Raw genomic sequence first — 8,325 nt, forward strand, 5'->3', positions numbered from 1 at the left:
ATTAATGTACCAGTAACAATTACACATACTGCATGATTCGTTTTAAGACACTTGTTTAACAGCGATGTTTTCTCCTAAACTTAGAAGCCGAAATTTTCACACACGCTCGTTCAAATCTACTCAAAAGAGAGTAACTTTGACTCACTTTTGAAGTTTCAAGTTAGCTGTCAAAAGTGAGTAACTTTATTTTATCAAAGTGAGTAACTTTTTACTCAACCATGAAAGAAAACGACCTTACTCACTTTTGAGTAAACACAAACATATTTGACTCACTTTGTAAACGTCAAAGACTTGTGAAAATTTCGCGCGCTCGAACTGACAAATCCTCCGTTGTGAAAATTCTTCCGTCGACGTGATGTCGGACTGTTTTCAAAAACAGTCGAGACAAAAGCCGAGCCGACACAGTAATGAAGTTAGTTTGCTTGAAACTCCGCTTCGGAAGTCCAACCGGCGAATTCCAGATTAGTGCTGCGAAGTCAATAATCCTGATATCAAGTGAAGCGAGGTCGGAGTGAGAATGACCAAATCCTGGTTTTGATCGAACAACCGCAAGAAAAGAGAAAATAAACAGTAAGTTTTACCGTCGTACTTTTTATTGGACTAATTATCAATTCTTTACAGTCTAACTGGGAAGGCTACTGGCTCGGTCAAACTACATCCTCCATGACTTTCATCAATCCCCCAGAGATTTATAACATCCGGGGATTCCAGAGCAGCGAAAATTTCAACACAAATATATTTTTTTTTCACTTGTTATCATGTATTATTCATATAGTTATGTAAGAGATAATAAATAAATGTTATGCTCTTTGTATATTTCTTCTGATTTTATGAATAACATATTACATTTATTTCCAAAAATATTATTTCCTGAAGTGAGTGACATCTACTCACTTTCGCAAATTTCAGATTAAACGAAGTGAGTAAGTGTTACTCCCATATTGACATTTGACAATCCCGCATAATTGGGAACCATACAAGAGTCATTTCCCAAAACATCCACAACCATTTGTAACAATACCAGAATAATTTAGTATGAGATGCAAATTAACAATAAAGCAACCCTACCACGAACGGGTTTCACAGTTTCATAAATGGTAATTGGAAAAATAACAGTATGGGGAATAGGCGGTTAAGTTATGTAACCATAAAAAAACGACGATTTTCTCGAACAAATTTTTTCGTTTACAATTTACGAAACGGTGGGTATACTCTCCATTTTTTGACCTGTTTACTGTAAACCAAATAATGTTGATACATTTGAACCATTAAGTTGGATTCAAACCGAATAGTGTATGTGTTATTATTCATATACGGTGTCATACAGTACTTCCACTCTTTGATGTACTGTTCTTTTGTGCTTAAAACATAAGAGACAATATCCTTCTTCGCATCGGATTATGGATTATGCAATGGGCAAAAATAGATTTTTATACATTTTGTTGCGTTAAAGCGGTAATGCATATAAATTAAAAAAAAAAAGTTTCAAACATCAAAACTAAAAGTTTGAAACGCAACAAAACGAACAAAAATACTATTTTTGCACTTTGCCTAATACATTTTCCGACACGAATATGACAAATAAGAAACAATCAAACATCTTTAAATAAATGAATCTTACTTTTATTCAGCTGTAGGATTAAGCGTAGAATAAACTTGCCATGCTATTGTATTTTCAATGGGTTATTGTATTTTCAATGGGTTGATCGATTTATTGCTGCTTAAATAGAAGTATGATTAACCGAACACAGCTTCCCCTTCTAAATGCAACATGATCGCATCGGATTCGACGGCTAAACATTCTGAGGCGGGTGATTGCAATTTTCTCCGCAGCAAAACTCAGCTCTATATGGGAAAATCCTCCAGATGGGACCTGTCCTGCCGGTGTGAAAAGAAATGAAAATGTGATGGTAAATAGAGACATCGAGTTTTGGGCATTTTATTTTAGTTATTGATAGGATCCGTAAACTTACCTGATTGTTATTTCCGATGATTTCGGCTGATCCGGTCGCGATCAACCTTACCCTATTTGAAATCGAATTCCGTAGTGATTCTCCCATTGGGGGCACATTAAAGGCAGCAGTACGACCACCGTTCGGGCTAGTTTCACATAATTTTCTTTTGATAATAGCTTTAGCGCACCCATCAGAATCTGTATTACGTACCAAAATAACCGGGATTATTTTTGAAACATTACTTTCAACACATTTCAATACTTTCGATTTGTGCAATCAACCAATTATTTTTTTTTTATTTTTTTCTCAGACAAACCAAAACATACACGCTCTAAACAGTCCACAGGTTTTTGAATATAAGTATTTCATGCAGGATGAATAAAAGAATTTTTCATTTGAAAAAAGTTAAACAATGCGGATTGAATAACAATGTTGTTCAATTTTATTGTTAAAATTGTGTGAGAATGCAAATTATTGTTAATCACTGTATGAAATTCACTCAGTCGCTGTAGTATTTTTCAGATGTGTATTAATACTTGGAACTATTTGTCGAACTGTCGGATAAGAGTAACAAATAGTGATAGTTATCTGTGTAAGTTTGATCCGCAAAAATAGGCACAAACAGAATGACAAATTGTGATCTTATATTATAACAATATTTCGCGTGCATACATCTCTATATAATTCAACATTGTTTGGACACTGTAACGAACTGTCACTATTTGGTAGGGGTTACGAAAAACGTTTTATACAGTCGAAAGTTTTCGGTCTCATACTGTCCAACATCAAAGCAAATGTTTGTGGTACACTAACTTTTACAGATAAAAGAACCATACTGTTCAGAAAGTAAGGCAAACCATAATTTTCTATGCGGGATGTTACTCTAAAGTGAGTAACGATGGTGTTACTCACTTTTGAGCAGTTCCACTTTGTTCCGAAGTGAGTCGAAATCTACTCACTTTTGAGTAGATTTGAACGAGCGTGCAAGTCTTTGACGTTCACAAAGTGAGTCATATGTTTGTGTTTACTCAAATGTGAGTAAGGTCGTTTTCTTTTATGATTGAGTAAAAAGTTACTCACTTTGATAAAATAAAGTTACTCACTTTTGACTGCTAACTTGAAACTTCAAAAGTGAGTCAAAGTTACTCTCTTTTGAGTACACGGCGAAATCAGACTACCCAAAAAAAAAGTTCTTTTTACTCAAATTTGGGTAAACTGCATTTAGTTTTTATCCACGGTTGGGTTGTTTTGCTTCTCTCGCAACAGCAATGTTGTCAAAAACAGAGAGAGACGCACCGATCCAGCGTCGAAGTTCAATGGAATAGAGCTTAGTGACATTTGAACACACGTAGACTATCATACGCTCGTCATACACAGTTTATTTTTGTTTTCCTCACAGAAACTTGCACACGCTTTCCAGACTCATCAAAATGCATATGGAAATATTACCCAATTTGAAAAATTTACACCCGGATTCTGGGTGTTTTTCGAGACAGAGTGCATATTGTTTTCCTCTAAGGTTCACAACTACATCTACACTGATAAAAATCCACAAGCTCGATCTGTGTGTTTAAAATTATGGATCGATTCATGAACGTCCATATCGATTTGCTATGATTTTCTTGCAAACTTCGTGTGTGTTACACATGAAATTCCTGTGTTTTGCTTCATGGATTGATTCATCAACCGACAACAGGGATTCCACATTTTTTCCACATAAGTTCCCGAAGCTTTCTCTTCAGATTCGTATGTGTCAACCTATGGACGCATAGATCACTCCAACACGGATTCAGTGTGTTTTGCTTATGGTTATCTTGTGTCATAATCATCATGTTCAAGTTGGTCGATTCATTGATTTGCGCAATGAGATTGTTATGATGAAATCCATGAGCTACACTGAGAAAAATCTACACGTCAAGGTCGTGTGTTTTACTTATAGATTTGCGCAATGAGGAAAACCACATGATTTGAGTGTGGTAGCCATATGGATTTCATCATTGATTTCACGGTATAATAACATGTGTATCAACATTCGGTTGTCATGTGAAACAAACATGAATTTCCAAATATTAAATCATGAAAACCAACTGATTTGCTTATTGAATTCGAAATGTAGTAGCTTTAGATAGTCATGTGTGATAGAACATAAATGTCAAGGGACTGAAAGAAGAAATTTGGTAAAAAAACTTTTGCTCCCCAAAATATGGATCCGAGGCTCCTATGCTTGTCGCAAGCTTTCTTGATTTTTTTTTTCAAACTTGTGAGCCAGCAACAAGCGGGGCGCCGCAAATCCATAATTTGGGAAGCCAGGGATAACCATATTCCATATTTTTCGAAACTGAAAGCCAGGAAAATCTGTTAGTGGAATCCGATTTTTCTACTAAACTATACATTATAATCAATGTTTTCTTATAGAAAGGTAGAACTCTCGTATATCGGTCAACTTCACTAATAAAAGAAAAATCGAACTCACAAATTTTCTACTAACACTTTCAGCTTCAAAATTTGCTTCTTCTCTTTGGAAGCATGATGATGACTGTCGTTCGACACGAGGTCCAACCGCAATTCAGTTCACTATGCATCCCATGGGTTGATCACAAACAACTTAGAAGCTTTGAACATGGAAATCGATAGCATAGCTCATGGATTTTATCATAACAATCTCATTGCGCAAATCAATGAATCGACCAACTTGAACATGATGATTATGACACAAGATAACCATAAGCAAAACACACTGAATCCGTGTTGGAGTGATGATCTATGCGTCCATAGGTTGGCACATACGAATCTGAAGAGACAGCTTCGGGAACTTATGTGGAAAAAATATGGAATCCCTGTTGTCGGTTGATGAATCAATCCATGAAGCAAAACACAGGAATTTAATGTGTAACACACACGAAGTTTGCAAGAAAATCATAGCAAATCGATAAGGACGTTCATGAATCGATCCATAATTTTAAACACACAGATCGAGCGTGTGGATTTTTATCAGTGTATGCTATCGATTTCCATGTTCAAAGCTTCTAAATTGTTTGTGATCAACCCATGGGATGCATAGTGAACTGAATTGCGGTTGGACCTCGTGTCGAACGACAGTCATCATCATGCTTCCAAAGAGAAGAAGCAAATTTTGAAGCTGAAAGTGTTAGATGAAAATTTGTGAATTCGATTTTTCTTTTATTAGTGAAGTTGACCGATATACGAGAATTCTACCTTTCTATAAGAAAACATTGATTATAATGTATAGTTTAGTAGAAAAATCGGATTCCACTAACAAATTTTCCTGGCTTTCAGTTTCGAAAAAAATGGAATATGCTTATCCCTGGCTTGCCAAATTATGGATTTGCGGCGCCCCGCTTGTTGCTGGCTCGCGAGTTTGAAAAAAAAATCAAGAGAGCTTGCGACAAGCAGAGGAGCCTCGGATCCATATTTTGGGGAGCAAAAGTTTTTCTTCCAAATTTCTTCTTTCAGTCCCATGACATTTATGGTCTATCACACATGACTATCTAAAGCTACTACATTTCGAATTCAATAAGCAAATCAGTTGGTTTTCATGATTTAATATTTGGAAATTCATGTTTGTTTCACATGACAACCTAATGTTGATACACATGTCATTATACCGTAAAATCAATGATGAAATCCATATGGCTACCACACTCAAATCATGTGGTTTTCCTCATTGCGCAAATCTATAAGTAAAACACACGACCTTGACGTGTAGATTTATCTCAGTGTACACTAGGGCACCCATAGATCGTTGCACGCCTGACCTAACCTCGAAACTCCATATAAAAAAAATGTCAACAATTCCAGCAGTGAATGTCAACTCCATATAAAAAAAAATCTAAACAATTCCAGCAGTGAGTGTCAAAGAGCAGGACAGTCAATTGAGCGTTATGAAAGAGGGACAGAGAAGGAGAATTTTTCGTGACGTCACCATTGGGCGTGATAACCACTATGACGAGCGTATGCTAGTCTACGTGTGTTCAAATGTCAGTAAGCTTTATTCCATTGAACTTCGACGCTGGATCGGTGCGTCTCTCTCTGTTTTTGACAACATTGCTGTTGCGAGAGAAGCAAAACAACCCAACCGTGGGTAAAAACTAAATGCAGTTTACCCAAATTTGAGTAAAAAGAACTTATTTTTTGGGTAGTCTGATTTCGCCGTGTACTCAAAAGATAGTAACTTTGATTCACTTTTGAAGTTTCAAGTTAGCAGTCAAAAGTGAGTAACTTTATTTTATCAAAGTGAGTAACTTTTTACTCAATCATAAAAGAAAACGACCTTACTCACATTTGAGTAAACACAAACATATGACTCACTTTGTAAACGTCAAAGACTTGTGAAAATTTCGGCTTCTAAGTTTAGGAGAAAACATCGCTGTTAAACAAGTGTCTGAAAACGAATCATGCAGTATGTGTAATTGTTACTGGTACACACTTAGAAAATATCACCGACTCCGGTAATTTTTTTACCAGATTTTTTTTTTTTTTTTAATTTGAGTCAAAACGCAGCTGTCAAAATATTACAAATCGTTCGTGAATGTTTACCGAAGGATTTGTGAAATTTATTACCGAACGCATTGTTCACATCTGCAGGCAGTCAGGATTGGATAGGATGATTAAAAGAACAAAATAATGATGGCAATTCATTCTGATAATAAAATAACCTAATTTATTCCGAGATCGTTTGTTTATTCGGTTTTATATGTTTAATTTTTTATAAATATAATTTCACTGTTAGCCTACTGAAAAGCACTAATTTCACTGTAAATCAACCTTTGAGCAAGCTGCAAATTCACCACCATAATACACTTTATGAAAAGTCCTGTGGGGCATTTGCAGTTATTCACCCCTTCTAGTGAACAACACTGGTGCCGATTCCGTCTTGGATGGGTTCAGTCTACAAAAATATCAATTTAGATAATTGTGCGGTAACACTTATTCGATTTATTTACCTCGAACAATGCCCGAAAGTACATTTTTCTTTCTCACAGTTCTTGCACAAATAAACATGGCGGTCTGAAAATCTCAAATTACCATTTGTTCGGTAAAGCACTGTAGCACTAGGTACTGAAGTACGGTATAATTTTACTGGCTACGGTGAATCTAAACGATTTACAAGTTTTTCGGTAAATGAAATGACGACTTCGGTGAAAATGAACAAATATCCTTTGAATTTTCCTAATTGTTTACGGTTTTTCGGTAAAGCTTGTTAGGAATACCGAAACATCAGTTGAATATTTATTTACAGTACGTTTTCGGTAACAAAATTTACCGAACAACGAAATAATATCTAAGTGTGTACATTAATCGTGTAGACGAATTCCGGCGCGTATTTTCTTCGAAGAAAAGAAAATTTTCTTGCTAGTGCTTAATGGAAGAAAATGTCTTCTCTCCGAAGAAATTGTTCGCCGGAATAGGGTCCTAAAGCCCTGTTTCAATGTTAGTACCAAACGCTTAAGTTTAGAGCAGAAACACATGTTTACTCAATTTTTAATTGATTTTCATTGGTTTAAGTACAAAAAACATTTTTTTATGATTTTGTCACACCTTTTGGTTTAAACTCAAATGTTGGGTATATTTTGTTTTCCGTGTCCCTTCCGAAATGCCAGATAGGAACAACCCCAGTGTTCAAACTATATGCCCTGTGGCATTTTTGCCGAAAAGGTGAATGTCAAACAAGATCACAAGTGTCAAGGTTCATATTCGATACCATTTTTAAAATTGAAGTTTTAAAATGTTATAGCCGTTATTTGATCTGGAAAACTTGCTAAAGTAGTTGCAATAACATGCTCTTTCGTATTATTAAATAAAAACAAGAATTCATTAAACATTTTAGGACCCAATTCACCTACTGATATCAAGTGAAGCGAGGTCGGAGTGAAAATGATCAAGTCCTGGTTTTGATCGAACAACCGCAAGAAAAAACAATACAAACAGTAAGTTTTACCGTCGTAATTTTGATTGGTAGCATTTACTACAAAGCTACTGGTAGTTAGCTTCAGAGGTTGCTACACATGCTTTGAGATTGCGGAATTGAATGGAATAATTTAATTTTGAGTAAAAATCATACACGCAAAAAAATTATGTGGTAAAAACTACCATTTTAGGGGGTTAACTTAAGCGCTCGCGCCGGCAATTTTCAGCAGACCAGAAATGCGCTTGATTTTACCATGTCCGTAGTCGGAATCAGATTGTTGTAATTTATTTCTGTCAAATGTACCAGTAAAGTGGTGGGATGTACCTTAAACATAGTAAATAGGTCTGACATTCCATGATAGTTTCAAGAATGGGCGTAGTAAGCTAAAATAGTTATTTTTACCACAGATTTTTTTCCCGTGTAGAAAAACGATATGAGTTT

At 35.6% G+C, this 8,325-nt stretch overlaps 1 long non-coding RNA gene across 1 annotated transcript; it reads right to left on the minus strand.

Moving 5' to 3' along the window:
* Positions 1–1,691: 1,691 nt before the first annotated feature.
* On the minus strand, positions 1,692–2,279 carry LOC110674198. The gene is made up of 2 exons (XR_002498727.1): positions 1,974–2,279; positions 1,692–1,878 (listed from the first exon to the last, which is right to left on the minus strand). It is a non-coding gene; the product is annotated as an uncharacterized LOC110674198 (long non-coding RNA).
* Positions 2,280–8,325: the final 6,046 nt, after the last annotated feature.

This window comes from Aedes aegypti, chromosome 1 (genome assembly GCF_002204515.2).
Source record: "Aedes aegypti strain LVP_AGWG chromosome 1, AaegL5.0 Primary Assembly, whole genome shotgun sequence".
Classification (NCBI taxonomy): domain Eukaryota; kingdom Metazoa; phylum Arthropoda; class Insecta; order Diptera; family Culicidae; genus Aedes; species Aedes aegypti.